Here is a 22,196-nt window from a genome sequence, read left to right as displayed (position 1 = left end):
GCATGTGTCTGTATCTATGCCTATACTCATGCCTATGCTTATGCCTATACCTATACCCGTGCCTATACCCTTGCCTGTGTCCATACTAATGCCTATACCCAAGTCTATGCCCATGCCTATGCTTATGACTATACCCATGCCTATGCCTATGCCTGTGCCTATGTCTATGCCTATACTCATGCCTATACCCAAGTCCATGCCCATGCCTATGCCTATACCATGCCTATGCCCTTGCTATGCCTATACTCATGCCTATACCCATGCCCATGCCTATGCCTATACCCATGCCCATGCTTATGCCTATACCCATGCCCAGGCCTATGCCTATACCCATGCCCATGCTTATGCCTAGACCTACATGCATACTTATGCCTATGCCTATAGTCTATATCTACACCTGTAGCTATGTCCTTGCCCATACCTATACCTAGGCCCATACCTACACCTATACCTGCTTCTGTATTTTTATCTTTATCTTTATTTGAATGAAAACCAATTTAAAAACATAAACCTTTTTGTGGACCACATTTTTTTCCATTTCCATTTCCATTTTTTCCTCCCACCAAAGTATCTTGGGTTGCTCTTTTTTTATGGTGATTGTTGGGTCTTGGAGCCATTTCTCTTTTTACTTCCCCATTAACAACAAACCTTGAATGGTGAAACTCTGGTTATTCAAGAGCCAATGTAGTTGAAGTGAATATGAGGACAAAAATTTGTGCTGGACTACCTGTGTTCATACTCTAACTCTACGCCTTACTGGTTATGAGATTTGGGAAAAGTTACTTAAACTTTCTGGTCCTTCATTTTCTATAATGTAAAACGTCAATAATAATAGTATCTACCACATGCAGTCATTGTGAAGATTAAATGAATTGATATATTTACAACATCATAGTAGGCGCTATACAAGAATTAGTTATTATTATTTGTTTTTGAAACTCATCATGGCCACTGTTCTAAAATAAGATCTTAATAATTTATATCTGTGAAGGCTGAATCTCAAATTCAAATTTTGACTCACATCCTGTTATCCATACCATGTTCATCGACCACCCCCAGAAGGAGCCAATCAATAGTTTCCTTTGTCAGGTACTCTTGGAGGTATCATCCTGAGCCTTTGCCAGAATTGCCATTTCAAACATTATGTTCTTTTTCTCTCATGAACACATTTATACTTATTAGGCACCTCATCTCAAACTTTATTTAAGGGAGTATAATTATATTTAAATAGATGAACATAAGTGTGAGGTAATTGCCATCAGAGTTACTTCTTTGCTACCTCTTAGTAGTCCATCACTACCTTCAATGATTTGATCTTTAAATTTTTAGGACATATAAAACTTTAGTATCAGGCTTTTCTGAGGATAATCAAAATAGGGAAAATTTGGTTAGTAGCCAAGATTTACACAAGGCAAACATATAATAAAAAATGCAATTCTTCCTTTAATGAAAAAAGTATCGAGTAGTTGATAATTCACATGATTTAATAGTTAGAGTATTCCAAGACTTAATGAAATATAGTCCCTGCTATATTCCTTTCTATCAATGAAGCCCTGTCCTTAATGTTTTGTATCTATCCCTTTGTTATTTCTAAATAATAAACTTATACCAGTGTTTCTAGATTTATTACTTTTAGAGTTTCTTGACTTCCTGCCAGAAACATAAGAATTCAGTACCATTTATTTATTTTCTGTTTATTTCTTTAAAGCAGTAATTAGATTGGAAATCTCTCTCTCTCTCTCTCTCTCACACACACACACACACACCTTAGTATAAGCATACCTTAGAGAGATTGCTGGTTCTGTTCCAGATCACCACAATAAAGTGAATATTATAATAAAGTGGGTCATGAATTTTTTGATTTCCTACTGCATTTAAAAGTTATCTTTAGGGGTCCCTGAATGGCTCAGGTAAGTGTCTTAACTCTTGGTTTTGGCTCAGGTCATGATCTCATGGGTGTGAGATAAAGCCCCACATCGGGCTTCGCACTCAGTGGGGAGTCTGCTTGAGATTCTTTCTCTCCCTCTCCCTCTGCCCCTCCCACAGCATGCATGCTCTATTTCTGTCTCTCTCTCTAAAGTAAATAATCTTTTAAAAAGTTATCTTAATACTGTACTGCAGTCTATTAAGTGAGCAATGGTACTATGTCTAAAAAATGTACATATCTTAATTTTAAAAATGTTTTGTTACCAAAAAAATGCTAGCCATCATCTGAGCTTTCAGTGAGTTGTAATCTTTTTGCTGGTGGAGGACTAGCTTCAATGTTGATGGCTGCTGACTGATCAAAGTGGTCGTTGCTGAAGGTTGGGGTGGCTGTGGCAATTTCTTAAAATAAGACAACAATGAAGTTTGCTGCATCAATTGACTCTTCTTTTCAGAAATAATTTCTCTGTAGCATGCAATGCTCTTTGATAGCATTTTACCCATAGTAGAACCTCTTTCAAAATTGCAGTCAATCTCAAACGCAGCTGCTGCTTCACTGACTAAGTTTATGTCATAGTCTGAATCCTTTGTTGTCATTTCAGCAATCTTCACAGCATCTGCACCAAGAGTAAATTGCATTTCAAGAAACCACTTTGTTTACCATAAGATGCAACTCCTTATGCATTAAACTTTTATTATGAGATTGTAGCAATCCAGTCTCATCTTTAGGCTCCACTTCTCCTTCTAGTTCTCTTGCTAATTCTACCCCATTGGCAGTCACTTCCTCTGCTGAAGTCTTGAACCCCTCAAAGTCATCCATGATGGTTAGAATCCACTTCTTCCAAACTCCTGTTAGTGTTGATATTTTGACTCTTCCCATGAATCACAAATGTTCTTAATGGCATCTAGAATGGTAAATCCTTTCCAGAGGGTTTTCAGTTTACTTTGCCCAGAACTGTCAGAGGAATAACTAGCTATGGCAGCTAAAGCCTTACAAAAGATATTTCTTAAATAATAAAACTTGCAAGTAGTAATAACTTCTTGGTCCATGGGCTACAAAATGGATGTTGTATTAGTAGGCATGAAAACAATATAAATCTTGTATATTAGAGCCCTTGGGTGACAAGGCAAATTGTCAGTGAACAGTCATATACGTATTTTTAAGATTTTTAAAATTTATTTGAGGGAGAGAGAGTGCATGAGTGGGGGGAGGGACAGAGGGAGAGGGAGAAGCAGACTCCCTGCTGAGCAGGAAGCCCCAGTGCAGGGCTCAATCCCAGGACCCTGAGATCATGACCTGAGCCGAAGTCAGATGCTTAACTGACCAAGCCCCCCAGGAGCCCCAAGCAGTCATATTTTGAAGGGAATCTTTTTTTTTTCTTTTTCCTGAGCAATTGGTCTCATCAGTAGCCTTAAAATTCAGTAAACCATGTTATAAACAGATGTGTTGTCATCCAGCCTTCATTGTTCCATTTATAAAGCACAGACAGAGTAGACATAGCATACTTCTTCAGGGCCCTAGGATTTTCACCATGGTAAATGAGCATTGGCTTTAACTTCAGATCACCAGCTGCATTAGCCCCTAACAAGAGAGTCAGCCTGTCCTTTGAAGTTTTGAAGCCAGGCTTTGACTTCTCCTCTCTAACTATGAAAGTCCTAAATGGTATCTTCTTCCAATAGAAGACTGTTTTGTTTACCTTGAAAATATCTTGTTCAGTGCAGCCCCCTTCATTAAGTATCTTAGATCTTCTGGAAAATTAGCTGCAGCTTCTATATCAGCACCTGATGCTTCGCATTGCACTTTTATATTGTGGTGAGGGCTTCTCTCCTTAAAACCTCTTGTACCAACCTCTGCTAGCTTCAAATTTCTTCTGCAGCTTCCTCACCTTTCTTAACCTTCATAGAATTGAAAAGAGTTTAGGCCTTGCTCTGGATTGGGCTTTGGTTTAAGGGAATGTTGTGGCTGGTTTGATCTTCTATCCAGACCACTCAAAACTTTCTCCATATCAGCAGTAAGTCTGTTTTACTTTCTTATCATTCATGTATTCACTGGAGTAGCATTTTTAATTTCCTTTAAGAACTTTTCCTTTGCATTCACAGCCTGGATGACTGGCACAAGAGGCCTAAACTTTCGACATGCCTTCCTTACTAAGCTTAATCATTTTTAGCTTTTGATTTAAAGTGAGAGATATACAGCACTTCCTTTCACTTGAATACTTAGAGGCCATTGTAGGGTATTAACTGGCCTAATTTCAATATTGTTGTGTCTTTGGGAATAGGAAGGTCCTAGGAGAGGGAGATATAGGGGACAGTTGGTGGAGTAGTTAGAACACACACACCATTTATCAATTAAGTTCACTATCCTATATGAGCATGATTCATAGTACCCCCAAAACATTTACAGTACTAACATCAAAGACCACAGATCACAGATCACCATAACAAATACAATAGTAATGAAAAAGCTTGAAATATTGTGAGAATTACTAAAAGGAACAGACACATGAAGTGAACCAATGCTGTTGGAAAAATGGCACTGATAGACTTGCTTGATGCAGGGTTGCCACAAACCTTCAGTTTGTTAAAAACAATATCTGTGAAGTGCAATAAAGTGAACAGAATGAGTGAACCATCAATTATGTAGAAACAGATAAACTGGTTTAAGGAGTAATTGGGTTAAGGAGGCATATTTGATATGCCTGTACAGTGAAATCTCTTATAGATATTTAAAAAAGACCCATGGGTGACTCCAGTCCTCAAACATTCTGATTAAATCCATCTGGGTTGTGACTTGGATATTGGAATTTATCAAAGATGCCCATGTGCAGCAAAGTTTAGGAGATTACACAGGAGGAGAGCTGTCATGTCTTTGGCGGGGGAATGGTACTGGTCACTGGAAAGGGCTTGGCAAGCTGGTGTGTTGTCAATCTGAGGAATTTTGCTGCAGTGCATTGAAAGTGGGTTACGGGTATGGCTGGGTCAAAAGATGGCCCTTGGTAGTCCTGAGGAAGAGAAATCAATGATGGAGCTCAGGAAGAGAGACTTTAAGGAGTTGAAAGGTACTGGAACCCATCAGTATGAAAGGATATTGTCCTTTAAGTGTGATTCAAGGTCCCTGAACCTGCCAGGATTAACTCCTTAGTTGCAAGATCATAGCGCAAGCCAAAGGGGTCCCTGGGAGGGGGAGCACCCTGGTGATAGGTATTTGAGAGGGTGGAGCTAAGGGCAGCAGCTGTTTACTAACCAGTACAGACATACCTCAACATTTTAATGAACTTTACAGTTGTTCTCATGTATACAGGATGATTGTCAGCCGTAGGACCAGTGTATTGAGCTTGGATTAGTTGTTTTTGTGGTTTATTAGCTTACGCCTCATTAGAAATAATCTTTAGGTAGATTTCAAATCTGTATTTTTTAAAAAAAGTATGTATTTTTTTTCCTCTTTTTTGTTAAATCCAATTTACTGCTATGAAGTAAACTGTGGTGTGTGAAAGGAGACTGGTTCCTAGAGTTGCCAGAGCAAATTCCTCTGGAAATGAGGTGTTAAAGCTGAGACCTGGAAGTCAGAGGCTGAAGTGCTGGAAAGAGTCAAGGTAATGATGTTTTAGGTAGAGGGAATGGCAAATTCCAAGTCTCTCTACAGCAAAGAGTTTGGTATTTCCTAAGAATTAACACAAAGACTGAATGTGATTAATAAAATTTTCAAGATCAGGGTTCTGTACAGCAATAATGTCACATATAACAAGGTAGATAGAACTATTTGGAGTGTATTTGCACACTGTGGATCAAATATATTCATGGACAATCTTTTACAAGGGACATATGTGCTTTGATGGGTAAGTTGTAGCACAGCTCCAGTTTTCCCTGATATCTCTGATTTAAAATATCTTAAGTTGAAAATATGTCACACAAAAACCTACACACAGATATTTATACCAACTTTTTTCTTAATTGGCAGAATTTGGAAGCAACCATATATCCTTCAGTAGTTGAAGGGATAAATAAGCTGTGGTACATCCAGATCATGGAATATTATTCAGCACTCTAAAGAAATGAGCAAGCCATGAACAGACATGAAAGAACCATAAGTGCTTATTACTAAATGAAAGAAGAAGCTTAAAAAAGCTGCATACTGTATGTTTCCAACTATATGACGCTTTGGAAAAGGCAAAACTATGGGGACAGTAAAGAGACAGTGTTTGTCAGAGGTTAGCGAAAAAGGAGGGATGAATAGCGGAGAACAGGATTTTTAGTTCAGTGAAACTCTTCTATATGATACATATTGTTATACCATTCGTCCAAATCCAAAGAATGTACAACCCTAAGAGCAAACCCTAATGTAAACTATGGACTCCAGGTGATGATGATGTATCAGTGTAAGTTCATTGATTGTAACAAATGTACCACTCTGGTGGAGGATGTTGAAAGTGGGGGAGGCTGTGTGAGTGGAGGGGCAGGGGAGTATGTGTTCTTTCTCTCAATTTTGCAGTGAACCAAAACTGTTCTAAAAAGTATATATATATATATTTTTAAATTGGTTTCTTTTTCTTCATAATTATAAAAGTTAGATCATGTTCCATGAATGTTGCTTTGGACAAATTATTCCTGTTTCTCTAGATCATACCTAAAGTGAACTGGGTAGATGTTTGCACTGGTTAATGCTGAAGTTACTTAATGATATTCTTTATACAGTGATTCTATGTGTGACTTTTGGGCATTTCTCAAACCTTCTCAAATGCAACAGAGTTAATTAAATCTGCCACCTACAATTATCACTCACAAGTATATCAGATTCATAAGAGAAAAAATACACAACATCCCTTGAGGATAAAAAAATGCATGCATGAGTGTGAGCAGAATACATTCTATTCTGGTCTATATTTTGACAAAACAAATGCTTATTTGTAAATTCAGGGGAAAAAATCAAGTTTTGTTGACACTGTACATTTCAAATGGCTGCTTTGCTATTTTTACATAGGTTATCAGGAAAGAGGTTGAGCTCTGATAAATGTCTGAAACTTCTGAATGGGTAAAATAATAGTGTATACTTTCACTTGATGAATGCCTTATCATGGGTAAGTAACTGATGTGAAAGCAACCTAAAAGCTATCAGATGTCAAACACCTGTGCCAGGGCATCCCGGCAACACTTCCTCAGGTAGTTCATCAAATAAACCCTTCAATGAAAGCAAAGGTGTGTTGGTAAATGTGTAACAATTAGCTCCCTGGAGATAATGCCTTGATTTGTAGCATTTTACAATTTCCTTGGTGTAAATGCAGTAGTATCCCCTCACCCACAGTTTTGCTTTCTTCAGTTTCAATTACCAGAGGTCAACTGTCATCTGGAAGCAGATGATCCTCCTTCTGATGAATGGGCAGAAGGTCAATAGCAACCTAACGCTACGTCACAGTGCCTACGTCACTCACCTCACTCCATCTCATCACGTAGGCATTTTAGCATCTCACATCATCAAAGAAGGGTGAGTACAGTACAATATTTTGAAAGAGAAACCATATTCACATAACTTTTATTTCAGTATAGCATTATAATTGCTCTATTTTACTATTAGTTATTGTTGTTAATCTCCTACTATCCCTAATTTATAAACTGAACTTTATCCTAGGTGTGTGTGTATAGAGAAAAATATAGTATATGTAGGGTTCTGTACTATCTGCAGCTTCAGGCATCCACTGGGGGCAGGGTGTCTCAGAACATATCCTCCAGATAAGGGGCATTACTGTACTCCCATCATGTGGATTTGAAGCTACCAATGTAATGGCACTGAATATAGAGTTGGGAAGAGATGCACACAACTGGGAAGAGATGCACACACAAAAAAACAAGTACAAGCTGGCTCCAGCACATCACTGGTCAAGAGGTTCTTTTTTCTCAACTTCAGAAATAAGAAAGGAGTACTCATTATTTTGTTTTGTGGAAACCACCTCTTTTTGCCTTCAGGGATTGCAAATTCTTCTTTGTTGGCTTAAAAAAATCAGATTTTTTTTTTTTTTTGGATACTTCTTGAAGTGAGTCTTCCCAGGAAACCCACATATTACCCTCCTTTGGTGCCTCTCTCTTCCGCTGATGCAATGACCTGCATAATTTTATGTCTTTTGCTAATACTAATGTGTAATTTAGCTGTACGGTGGCTCAGTGGAGCCAGTCTAATTGTGGCTGTGCTGTTCATGTAACATTGAGTAGAGGGGCAGATTAGTATTGACTTGGAAGAAGGGCAAAATTCCCTGATGCACTGGCAGTGGTTATCCTGCCATGTCAGAATATTTCACGGATTCATTGAATCAGATGGGAGAAAAACAAGTTTTGTAGTATTGTGAACACCATGGATCTAATGGGATAATTAATATCTGTATTAATATGTTAATATCTGCATGTTATTCAGTGCAGAAAAAGTGCATTTTTATGACATTAAAAACTCAGGTTTCCATCTTCCAATAGTTATGGCAGGGTATGAACAATAAGTAATGGGTATAGTTTAAGGTGAATAGAAGTTGAAGTCAGACTTGTCCATTCTCTTCCAGAAACGTAGTGACATATTTCAGAGGGAAGAATTCCCTTGAGGGTTGGTGAAATTCAGATGCTGTAAATGTGGAGAAAAAGGAGAATCCTGGGATCATAATATAGGTAATGAATATCTGTCATTTAGGAAGCCTTCCTATTTCTCTCCACAATCTCCATTTGATTCTGCATATGATAACTCTTAAGTGTTGATTCTATATATTCTAAGCTTGGAAATCATAGCCCTCTTAAAAATCAGCTGAACATATTTACTTCTTCCAAGTGCATATTTTTTCTTGAAACAGGGTTAAGTTTGCCTCAAAAAGCTTTAACACATATTTCAGAGTCTCAAAACTGGTTATGAATAATAGATATGCACTTCATAGCAAAAATATAGGATCATTTCAAAATGGTATGATTTAGTGTTCATTATTGTCAGATGCATATATTTTGCTTTTTAGGGAGATAGAAAGCAATAGAGAGAATGTGCGTGACAGCGAGTGAGCTATTTAAGCATGTGGCTAGAGATACTTAAGAAACTTTAAAACCTTTAGAGTTTAAAAACTTTAAAAATGTCACAGCAGAAACGTATAAATGACTCAAGTAGAAAAACATTTCTTTTGTTAAAAAGTACATAGTTTTAGCATTGGTTTATTAATTAGATTTTGTACTGCTGACAAAATGCTCTCAAGGTGACTTTTCAGCATCACCTTTTCCCCCTCATAAAACCCTACTAAAGACTATAAAAATGATTCCTTAGAATCTTTGGAAAACTGGAAAATTTCAAATAGAAAAACAACTTTCCCCTTCACCATGTTTAAAGGTTGGGATTAACAAGTGATTCATCAAAAACCTTAAAGGTCTATAAATTATGAGAAAGTACAAAATTCCTTCTGCATAAAACTGCATTTCTGGTAATTATCGTAAGATGAATTCAGTGGCTGATTGGTAGGCAAAATTATAAGCAAATAAAACTTTGATAAAAAGAAAACATTTTGTTCCCTTTATAATTTCTCTCTCCATGTTAATCATTATGACAAATGGATTCATTATTTGGTTCAGATGAACACATTTCCAACATGAGTTCTTATTGACCTTATCCAGTCAACTTTCAGGAAGACACAAGGCTTAGTTCCAATGAATATTTATGTCCTGCACAATCTCATGGGGTGACAATGCCATTAGTGAGATCATGTAACTGTCTCTGGCTTCCAGGATAAATGTCAATAAAAGTAACAGCCCCATGAAATTGGAAGGCACATTAACTGCTTTCCTGGAGGAGGCATATAAGCGGTCATCCTGGGAGAGGAGAAGCTCAACAGTGGCCTGCACATAATTCAAAGAAAGTATGCAAGTTTGGACTGCCCTTGCAGGAGCGTACATCAATATTTCACTGAAACTAAAGATTGAATCTGTTGTTATAAAGGAAAACCAGAGCAGGAGACAGGGCAGCCGGTATCTGTGGCCTGGGGAAGAAAGTGGTAATGAACACCAAGGGTGAGAGTCAAGAAGATTGCTAGGCATGACCCTTATTTTCTATCAATTGACACTACTTTGAACCTAAGCCTCCAGTATTCTATTTGAGAAAGGCCAGCTTTATTGCTTTCTCTGCTCCATCTGAAGCTGGTTTGCTATAAACCATACTTCCTTATGAAGCAAGCAATGACAGTCTTTCAATTCCTCAAGGTCTCGATGAAGTAGAATTGTCAGTTGGAATATGGCCGTCTGCATTTCCTCTCAGCAATTTATTTACTAGACCAGTGTGTTGGTTTGGATTCCTATAAAAGCAGTGCTTAGGACAGGATTTGACCCTGGTTTAGGCTAGTGCATGGAGAAGGCAGAACCGAGAGTCGGGGAATGAAACAGGGAGGGGAAAAAGAGGGTCCTAGCATGCAGGTCATTAGTGTAGACCCCAGGGATCAATTCTTCAGGTGACCTTTTAGACGAATGGGAGCCTGGGCATGTCCTTTTTTTCTTTCATTTCCTGAGTATTGCCTGTAGGGGAATTACCTTCCGGGCACTTCCACGTTGCATCTTAGCGCAGGCTAGAAGCTCCAGAGGTGCTGAAGAGAACTCTCAGGCAGAGAGAACAGGCTTTCACTGTGGGAAATCATCATTCAGCCAGGAACTGTCTATAGCCCTGTAGAGAACTCAAGCAGGCAGAGGGGCTATGAAGTTTCAGCCATTCTCATAAAGTTTAAGCATGACTAGAAGTAACATTATGTAATTTCTTCACAGTTCTGGTTTTGACTATCTGGCAAATGATCAAATTTGTACTCTTAATACACATTATTTTTCCTTTTATGACTCTGTGACACTTTTTAATTTTTTTCAATTTTCTCATCTGTGTCCTGGAGATAATAATATACAAATAGGGCTGCCAGGTAAATTACAGGATATCCAGTGAAATTTGAATTTCATATTAATAACAAATACTTTTTTTTAGTTTATCTCCCATTTAAACTAAAAAAAAAATATTTGTTGTTTATATGAAATTCAAATTTCATTGGATGTTTTTTATTTTAATTTGCTAAATCTAACAACTCTAACTATAAACAATCATGCTATAAACAATAATGATATATAATAATATACAATAACGCTTTGAAAAATGATATTAGGATTAGTGTTATACACTTAAAGTACATTGCTTTTCTTTTAGTAGTTCTGTGACACTGGGCCCATTCTTTTTCTATGCTTCACTATAATCTGTAAAATGAAGATAAAAAGTGGGTATTGGGAGTTTATTTGCTAATTTGTTTTTATTTTATTTTATTATGTTATGTTAGTCACCATACAATACATCATTAGTTTTTGATGTAGTGTTCCATGATTCATTGTTTTCGTATAACACCCAGTGCTCCATACAGTATTTACCCCAAAGACACAGGTGAAGTGAAAAGAAGAGCCATATGCACCCCAATGTTCATAGCAGCAATGTCCACAACAGCCAAACTGTGGAAAGAGCCAAGATGCCCTTCAACAGATGAATGGATAAAGAAGATGTGGTCCATATATACAGTGGAATATTACTCAGCCATCAGAAAGGATGAATACCCAACTCACATCAACATGGATGGGACTGGAGGAGATTATGCTCAGTGAAATAAGTCAAGCAGAGAAAGTCAATTATCATATGGCTTCACTTATTTGTGGAACATAAGGAATACCATGGAGGACATTAGGAGAAGGAAGGGAAAAATGAATGGGGGGAAATCAGAGGGGGAGACGAACCATGAGAGACTATGGACTCCAAGAAACAAACTGAGGGTTCTAGAGGGGAGGGGCATGGGGGGATGGGTTAGCCCGGTGATGGGTATTAAGGAGGGCACGTACTGCATGGAGCACTGGGTGTTATATGAAAACAGTGAATCATGGCTAATTTGTATAAAACTTTTAGCATAATATAAGAGTATAGTGGATACTAGATATTATTATTGAGTGTCTGGCTCATAGCCATCATGGAAGCCATCCTACAAAAAATAACTCAGTCTGCGTTTCTAAGGTGTGGATTAGGCTGGGGGAGAGACTATAGTTATGGCTGATAAAAACTTTAGGACAAAGGTATCCTATTCCACCAAAAAAGAGAAGGATTATGTTAAATGTTTCTTTCTGTTCTCAGTAGAAACAGATTATATTAGGTCAATAGTTCAAGTGAATTTGTGCAGATTTTCAGCTGGTGGTTGAGAAAGTAAGAGCCGAACAGAATTTTTCTATCTTATTTGCTTTGTGAAATATAGTTACCCACCTACAAATTAATGATCAATTTATTTTCTAGTTAGATGATTAATTTTAATAAAAACGGGTTGGATTTAGTGGCTTTTGTAAAATTAATAGGCATAAATGAGTAAAAGCAAATCTGCAGCATGGCTTTTGGTTTAAATCTTGTTCAAATATAGATTCCCAGGTCAAGGCCCTATAATATCTATGTTTATAACTGCATGCTCAGTTTTTACAGAAGAGTTCCTAATTTTTATAATAGTTAACACTTCGATCCAATCTAAAGCACTGCATGTGGTTCTCATACCCAATGGCATCTGACCTCTTCTTGAGTCATTCTTAACCATGTCACTGGTGTGTTCTTCATGCATAAGCATTATGCAGAATTTAAGCTGGAGACATTACACAGTTCTTAGATGCTGAGCAAGGACTTCAGTGACAGAACTTGGTGACAGCAGGCATAGGTCAGACAGCAGATATGCCCACCTGGATTAGAGGCTGGCATGAAACTCATTGCACCTAATTCTGCTTTCACTACAAAATAGTACAACGATGCAAAGGAAACGAAAAACTAGGCTTTTAGCTCTGACATATAAAGAACTTGGGAGTCATCATTCTTTTTTACAAGAAGAAAAATATGTACATACTGAAAAATAGGTGACTTTTCTTGGACATAAAACTGAGATCAAAGACTTAAATATGAAAAATGGGGAAAAAAGAATAACTTTATAGTGGAGAAACCCAACAAACACTACGTCAGATCAAGATTAACATTGACAATGTTAAATCACATTGATAGTGTGTACCTTTGATATAATGTGATGAGAATGTCACTTTACCTTTGTGGTCTTCCTCCCTAAAACCTATAACCTTGGTTTAATCATGACAAAAACTGACAAACCTCAACTATCTGACCAGTACTCTTAAAAACTGTCAAGGTCATCAAAACTCAGGATATTCTAAGAAACTAACCTAGTCAAGAGGAACCCAAGGAGATATTAGTAATATATGAAATGTGGTATCCTGACTAAGATCCTAGAATAGAAAAAGGGCATTAGGGAAATACTGAGAAAATCTAAATAAGGTATGGACTTTAGTTAATAGTAATGTATCAGCTCATTAGTTGTGACAAATGTACTAACAGATGTTAATAGGAGGGGAAACTGCTGTGGGATATATGGGAACTCTATATTATCTTCATGATGTTTTTGTAAATCTTAAATTGTTTTAAAATATAAACATTTATTTAAAATATTAAAAACAAATGAGGATGTGAAGCAAATGAGGAAAAAATATACATGAATGAAATTCAGTAGAAAAAACAAACAGTAGTTTTGGAATCTCAAATAAAACCAATTATACCAGATACAGATATAAAATATGCACAGGTTATACTTAAAAAACAAAAGTAAAAGAATAAAAAATAGGAAATAAGGAATCACCAAAAAGAAGAGACAGATTTTTTTTAAAGTACAGGTAATTGCTTTTAGAAAAACAGAATATTATTACTGAAGTTAAGAAATTTATGGGTGCATTGCATAACATACGAGGCAAATCTGAAGAAAGAAATTCTGAATGGGAAGACATAACTCAGTAAGTTTTCTAGAATCCAGGTCAGGAAGACAAGAAGATTGAAAATAAGAAGTTGAGATAGGGATAAGAGAATGAGAGAGTACAACGTAACAGCTACTCTGATTTCCAGAAGCACAGAAGAGACTTACTGTCGTAAAGGAAATATTTAAGGTGTTAATGGCTTATATAAAAATTTTATCACCTTTTAAAGCATTAACTAGATCCATCCATTAATGGATATAATCAGTATCAAGCATCGTTTATATTGCTGCTAGACCTAACTACATCTGCCATGTGTATCTTTTGTGAATACAACATGGATTCCTAAATACTACTGGAACCAGCTGACTTAAGGACATGCAAAAAATGAATGCTTAGCACTTGTGAAAATGACACTTCTTTGTGCAAGAACCTATTGCATTCATGCCATATAACCTGTTAGTTAAAGTGTCCTTTCTCTTAGAAAAAGATGTTAACAGACTTTGGCTAAGTTTAGGTCTCTCTGAATTGACTCCATTGGATATCAACAATTTTCATTAGAAACTAATGAAAATGAGAAACTGCTCCAAATTATCAATTGAATGGTTCTTGACAGTGAGCAATTTACATGGCAGAAGGGTCAGAAAGATGTTTTCTCTCCTTATATTTTTAGCACGCGATACTATTAAAAGGGGCTACATGGATACTACTCAATCTGGTCTCTTGTCAGGCCCAGATAAAAGAAGTAACAGTTGAAGAATTAAGATCAAAACCTATGAAGAAAGGCTAAAGCATGGCTAGAGCAAACCCTAAGCAAAACTGAGACAGAAGATATTATATTAGGGGAAATTGGAAACATGGTTGTTATGCACCGTTCACCAACCGTCCATAGTGTCCAGTGTTCAGAGAGGAATCACCTGTATCTTCCTACTAACACACCTGCGTTTGAACAATCACCTTGTGTAAAATGTTGCCTTTCTCATCCTTCCAAGGTGCAATTCTCTCAGGGTCAATTTCAGAGAGAACAGATGGAATTGCTAACTAGACCTGCAGGGTCAGCTCAGCTATGCAGTTTATGCATACTTCTGAAGGCACTCTCTGGAAGGTGAAGAAAGAATTAAGGTGAGCAGATGAATTTTTTGTGTGTGTGTCCTCATTAAGACAAACAAACAAACAAACAAACAAAAGTAGTTTGTGGAATGCTGAAATACTTTTTTCAAGGAAAAGCTGACTTAATTATATTACTTGAATATTTCTGATAAGAAATATCTTGTAAATGGAATGACCAGTGAGCTAGTATCTTTATAAACATTGCTGAGATTATTTCCTCACCAACGACACAATGTGAGGTAATGAGTTGAGTGTCTCTTTGTTCTCTTTGAAGTCTAAACAAAACCAAAACAGAGACACACAACAAAAACTGAAAAAAATGAAAACTACAATAAGATTCATCTCCTCATAGTTCACAAGTCACAAAGGTTTCCACAAATTGTCCAACAGTAAGTTATTGTGGGACCAGACACTTGGGAGTTCCATGAAAGGTTTTGGGAAAGCAATTGTGGTTTAAGTTTTAATCATGTAGCTGACTTTTAGCAGTTGATACAACAAAGCATAAACATGAAGATACCCCATTTATTCAAAATAGTCAGCATTCTAATTTTTCATTGATAGTTTGAAACAAAATTGCAGCTAAAGGAAAGGCCAGGTTTTATTCATGCGTTTACTTAATACACATTTATAGAGAATGTGTTTTGTGACGAGCACTGTGGGCATCAGGCTTATAAGGACAATCAAACACTCTTTTTTGTTCAAAGAATTTGTAGGTTTAGGCGGGTTGAGGGAGGTGATACCAGAGCTGTGACTAAAAGAAGAGCCACGAGTATCTAAGCTAAGGAGAATAGTGGCGGCAGGAGAGAGGACCTTCCAGGCTGTTTGACCTCTAAAGGTCCTTTCTGGCCCTGCACTTCTAAGCACATCAACATAATTAATTCATTTCACTATTCCCCAAAGTCCTACTGTTTAATAAGAAAAATAGGAAAAAATTTAAAACAATCAATTAACAGCTAGAGAACTCAAAACCTAAATTAGCAAAAGACTATTAATACATGTATGCCTCATTTAGCTAACTTCTTTGGAGAGTAATATATACTGTACGAATGAAATTTCCAATTAAATGAACACTTGAAATATCAGCACTTTTAACATTTAAATATATTTATTATGATATATTTTTAAAACGTATAGCTTGATTTCTTGCTTGCTTATGTGGAAGGTAATTGAAGGCATTTTTAGCTTTTGTGGATGTCCCAGGATCCTAATTAGAACTCCTGTCATTTTCCCTGTATGGATGCAGCTTTGGACCTTCTCTTAGTAGTAGACATTGGCTCTACTTCTGTTGGGTTAGCTGGCTCTCAAAGCTCTTCTAATACCCTTTCCAGTTTGCTGCTTCTGATCTACTGTGGGGCTGTAACACTGGCTAAACCATTAATTTTAAGTTTATAATTTTTGGTATTAAATAAAAAGGTCTAACATTTGGAGGGATGAACAAGAAAGGAGCACCAGCACAAATACTTATTGGGTGTCTAATATGTACCAGGCCTTCTGCTTAGTACTTGTGTCTTAGTTTGCTCAGGCTACCATAACAAAATGCCCTGGAATGGGTGTCTTAAACAACAGAAATCTGTTACTGTTCTGGTGGGTAACAAGTCCCAGGCCAAGGTCCCACAGGGTCAGTTTATGGTGAGAGTTCTCTTCCTGGCTTGCAGATGACCACCTTCTAGTTATGTCCTAACATAGTTGAGAGAGAATGGGGTCTCTGGTGTCTTTTCCTATAAGGACACTAATCCTATTCGATCAAGGCCCCGTCCTTATGATCTCATTTTTTAATGGGTATTTATTTGTTTACTTATTTATCATTTACCTTAATTACCTCTATAAAGGTCCTGTCTCCAAATATAGTCACATTTGTGGTAGGGGTTTTTACAGGAATTTTAGGGGAACACAAACATTCAGTCCATAGCACCTTCTTATTTCACCTAAGCCTTACGTTAGTCCTGAGATTCGGGCATTATTATCTGCATATTCAGATGAGGCTCAGAAAGGTGAAAGGCTTGCTTAGGCTCATATGTGTCAAGGCTGGGAATTCAGTCCAGGTGTTTCAACTCCTTATCTGTCTTGCTTTACCATTGATTGTGACCTCCATAAATAATACCAATGCTTCCAATTGTTCACACCACTAACCTCAGTCTCATTTTGAACTTTTCTCTGTCACTGACCACCTTCCTTCTGGACCCAATCCATCCTTATATCAGAAATTTTACCTTCTCTCTCTCTCTCTTTAAGATTTATTCATTTGAGAGAGAGAGAGAGAAAGTATGAGAGCATGAGTGGGAGGTACAGAGGGAGAGAGAGAGAGAATCTCAAGCAGACCCTGCACTGAGTGTGGAGCCCAAGGTGGGGTTTGATCTCATAATCCTGAAATCATGACCTTAGCTGAAACCAAGGGTCAGATGTTTAACTGACTGTACCACCCAGGCACCTCAGAAATTTTACCTTCTAAATCTCTCTCAAGTCAAACCTATCTTTCTAGATCTATTGCTTACCTTAACTAAGCCCTCTTTTTTATGGGTTATTACAAAAGCATTGCAACTGATCTTGTCACCTTCCATCTTCCCCTCTTCCTATCCTCATACTTGGAGCCAAACTGATCTTCCTGAAATGCAAATAACAGAATCACTTCCTCCTAAACACTCCTTGTTGAATCAATACCTTTAAAATAAAGGTAAGATCCCTTATTTGGCATGTAAGACTCTATGATCTGGCTCTCAAGCTCTACCACTTAGAGAGATTTGCACATGCTACTTCTGCTTTCTGGAAACTCCCTTCCATATTCTTCATTTAGATAGCTTTCTATCATCCTTAAACTCATCTTCAATGTCTATTGTTCTAAAAAGTCTTCCCTAATCTTGGCTAGATTAGACACCTCTCATCTATATTCTTTGATTTCACTGTCATAACAATTTCTCTACTATATAGAACATTTAACTGACTGACCCACAAAATTATAACACTTTGATGGGGCACCTGGGTGGCTCAGTCATTAAGTGTCTGCCTTCAGCCCAGGTCATGATCCCGGCGTCCTGGGATGGAGACCTGCGTCTGGCTCCCTGCTCAGCAGGGAGCCTGCTTCTCCCTCTCTGGCTCCCACTACTTGTGTACCATCTCTCTGTCAGATAAATAAATGTTTTTAAAAAATTATAACACTTTGATGTAGAACCTTATTTTTATAATACTTAGGTTTTGTTCTCACTCAATGTAATAGAGATGTTTGTAATAGAGAAACACCTCCAAATATTAAAAAAGGAAGAAATGGATTTCTTTTCATATAAAAGATATGTGGAGGTTAGGAAGTCTTAGGGCTATATACCATCTTTTCCACTGTCAAGATGTAAACTTCCATATTCTCACTTTGCTATCTTTTTCATGGGTTGGTGAGCTGGTGCCCCTTGAGTGGCTACCTGTTTTATAAATGGACGTCTATAAATGTCCATCCTATTAGGCATTGTCTGTGGCTGCTTTTTTGTTATAATGGCAGAATTGAGTAGTTATAACAGAGACAATATGGCCTATAAAGCCTAATGCTATTGATTGGCTTCCTTTTTTAGTATCTTAGAGAATGTTTTTTTTGGCCTTCATGCCTCTTCATATTCCAAAATGGCTGCTGTTCCTCCAGCTACTTCTTTTATATAATTGAAAGCAGGAAGAAGGAAATGCGTGGCTTTTGCCTTTTTAAAACATTTCTCAGAAGTTCCTCATCACAGTCCCTTATATCTTACTGGCCACAATTCAGTAACATGGCCATCCCAAGCAGCAAGGGAGTCTGGGAAATGTAGTGTTTTTTTTTATTGGCAATGTTGTGTTCATTAAATGTTGGTTAGGAGGAAGTGTTGGAAGGATGATGTAGTAAGCAACTATAGTCTCTGCTACAATCTCAATAAACATTTCTTGTCAGCATCAAGTAACTAGTAAGTACTCGATAAATTTATGATGAATATAATTGTCTGTAAAGTGTTTAGTGATGAATATTGTTTCTAGGGCTCAAGTCAGTGACTTCTGGTTTATGCTATAGAAAGCATTCATCTCTGGTTAAGTATATTGTGGCAGCCCTGAAAAAAGTTTTAGTAACTCTAGGGTTTTAGTTTGTCTTTTTATGTGGTACATTTTTTTGCTAGTGACTTATTTAAAATCGGTGCCTGGATAGCACAGTCAGTTAAGCTTCCAACTCTTGGTTTCAGCTCAGGTCATGATATAGAGCCCCAGCAGGGAGTCTGCTTGGGATTCTCTCTCCGTCTCCCTCTGCCCCTCCTGCTCATGCTCCCTCTTTCTCAAAATAAATAAATAAATCTTTAAAATCATATATTTCAGCAAGTAGTCTAAAATTTAATGATACAAAATTTAATGTAATTACTTATTTGCTCCAAAGGAAAGCTCTCTTCCTTTCTCCTTAAAGTGGATAATGTGGGTTGAGTTTAGCAGAGGTAATGTTTCCAGTTTAGGCACGTAGAAGTGAGAGAAAGGACTAGCTAATGATTGTTTTCTCTAATCCATAGTGGAAACAAAATTACTGAGGAGTAGGAAGATGTCCCACTATTGTTGGTCCTGTGGTTTCTAGAGTCCTCAGTGCTCCTCTGATACTTTCTGTAGATGTTTAAGGTGGCTTTGGTCTTAAACTCAAGCAGTGTGGTGGTCAGCAATCAGCTTTCACAGATGGGACATAAAACTGTGGGTTGTGAGTAAGGCTGTAATCCCACAGACATCTCCCACCCTTTTATTTTTATGTTCCCTTTCCACTCATCCATCCTCTTTCTCTTTAGCCTTCTTCTCTCATAACTGTGTGGGTCCATATTCTGGGGCAGTGGTGACTGGAGTGAAAAAATACTGCATGTGATTTTGTCAGAGGCTCCCCTAACTTCATGGGTTCTATTGTCCACGGACAAGCACTCAGCTATGGCTTCACCACCTGTCAGCGTTTTGAATACAATTCTTCATGTAATGATTGCCTTTCCCAACAGGGCATTTTGCAATGATTAGAGGGGAGAGTTACTCTCTTTTCTTCACATTACTTCGTGGGTGCAGTAAAGGTCATGCTAGTCAAACAAACAGTTGAACAAAAGGGTGAGTAGTGCTGGGCCAGATAATCTAGTTTGGCTGTGGATAGAACACAGCTTGCCAATTCATTCTTTTCTTGCTCCAAATGCACTGCATTGAAATTTTCTTTTCCACATTTGTAGCTTCTAATTAGCTTTGAAATGATTCTGTGGTTCCGTTTAAAGTCTGCCTTCCCCCTTCAGTGATTCCTTTGGGACTGGTTGTTCATTTTTTTTTAAAAAAAGAACATTTTGCATTTTTATAGTTCTGTGTGCTGGACCATGGAGGGGCAGCAGATGTTGCTTGAATTCTCCCACCCACGCATCCAAATGCGAATAATCTTGGTGCTTCTGGCAAACTTCTACCTCATATAGCATTACTCTTCTAGAATTGGTGAAGACTTCATCCTATGAAATGTTCATGAAGAACAAATTCAAACACTAGCATTTAATGGTGAAATGTATATTAGGTAGTTGAAGGAGCTCTCAACTTGAAATTGGATAATCCTTGATCTGCTAGTAAGCACTATGACCTTAGGTAAATTTTAAGGTCTTTTTTAGGCCTAAATTTTCGTATATGTAAACTCAAGATCATGCTATTCACATTATAAGATTGTGCTTGACACATACTTGGCACTCAACAATTAACTTTTATGTTTGATTAAAACATACAAAATGTTTGGAATCACTGCAAAAATGCTAAACTATTTGGTATTGTGATATTGTGATTCATAGTAAGAGCTTTATATTTGGTCTTCATCCCTATTTCTGTCACAGAGCTCCCAAAACCTTTGGAACTTCCTAAGCAAGGAGAGCAATAAAGGTGTCTTTTGTGATATTAATGAGGTAACTTTTGGACCTGACCTAAGGTTGGGGGCTGGTTGTCAGTGGAGTCAACCAGGTGATGAGAGGGTTAGAACTTTCAGTCTCACCTCCTGATCTCTGGAGAGAGGGGAGTGGCTGGAGATGGAATTCAATCACTAATGGCCTATGATTTAATCAATCATATCTATGTAATAAAGCCTCTACAAAACCCCACAAGGGCATGGTTCAGAGAGCTTTCAGGTTGTTAAAACTTGGAGATTCGGGAAGAATGACATGCCCAGATAGAGCGTGGAAGCTCCACACCTTGTCCTTTCCCTGTATACCTTGCCATATGCATTTCTTCCATCTGGCTGTTTCTGAGTTAAGCCTCTTATAATCAACTGGTAATCTAGTAAGTAAAACATTTCTGAGTTCTGTGAGCCATTCTAACAAATTAAACCTAAAGATGGGGTTTTTGGAACCTCTAATCTATAGGCAGTTGGTCAAAAGCACAGGTGATAACCTGAATTTTGGATTGACCTGTGAAGTGTGTGTGTGTGTGTGTGTCTGTGGAGAGGGTGGGGCAGTCTTGTGGGACTGAGCCCTTAACTGTGGTATCTGACACTCTCCAGGTAGTGTCAGAATTGAATTAAATTGTAGGCTATCCAGGTGGTGTTGGAAAATTGCTTGTATGTGCAGGGACATCCCTCCCCACCACACATCTGAACTGGGTCCAGAACCCCTTAGGTATTAATAGCTTTCTCTCCTTTCTCTCCTCAATGCTTCCTTCAATTTTGACTTCTGGGACAGTAGCCTTTTACCCTCTTACTGTCTAACTTTTTTATTTTCTTTAAATAATCCTTTAACATAGATTATTTCTTATATTTCTGTCCATATATCTATCTTCTATCTATATACACATCCTTAATATATTTATAATAATTTATTGATTTTCTTTCTTTTGGATGTTTTAATACTTCCTAGATGCTCTAATAGGTGTTGTGGGTAAAACATAGATAAATTAAATATGAGTCCTGTCCCCCAAGTACTGATGCTGCTGATAATGATACTTATCATGTTCTAGGAATTTATATGCATTACTTCATTTAATCCTTCCAACATCCATTTAAAGAAGTAATGAACTCATAAGTATTTGCTCAAGTCCACATTAGTGGTCTGGTGAATGAGTGAGTAGTGAGGGTAAGCTTAAAACCCAAGTCTGAATTTTTCAACACAAACCCCTTAGTCTTAACCACTGCACAATAGTGCCCTTAATCTTCTCTTCTGTGCTTTGTGGAATATCTTAGATTTCAATGATTTTGATGATTTATGTATATATTTTCTATTTTGATCTTTTTTTGCTGTTCTTTATTTTTTATTTTTATTTTTTTATTATGTTATGTTAATCACCATACATTCCATCATTAGTTTTTGATGTAGTGATCCATGATTCATTGTTTGCGTATAACACCCAGTGCTCCACGCAGAATGTGCCCTCTTTAATACCCATCACCAGGCTAACCCATCCCCCCACCC

Source organism: Zalophus californianus, chromosome 2 (genome assembly GCF_009762305.2).
Source record: "Zalophus californianus isolate mZalCal1 chromosome 2, mZalCal1.pri.v2, whole genome shotgun sequence".
NCBI lineage: Eukaryota > Metazoa > Chordata > Mammalia > Carnivora > Otariidae > Zalophus > Zalophus californianus.
The sequence above is the reverse complement of the archived record's forward strand: the minus strand, read 5'-3'. Positions refer to the sequence as shown.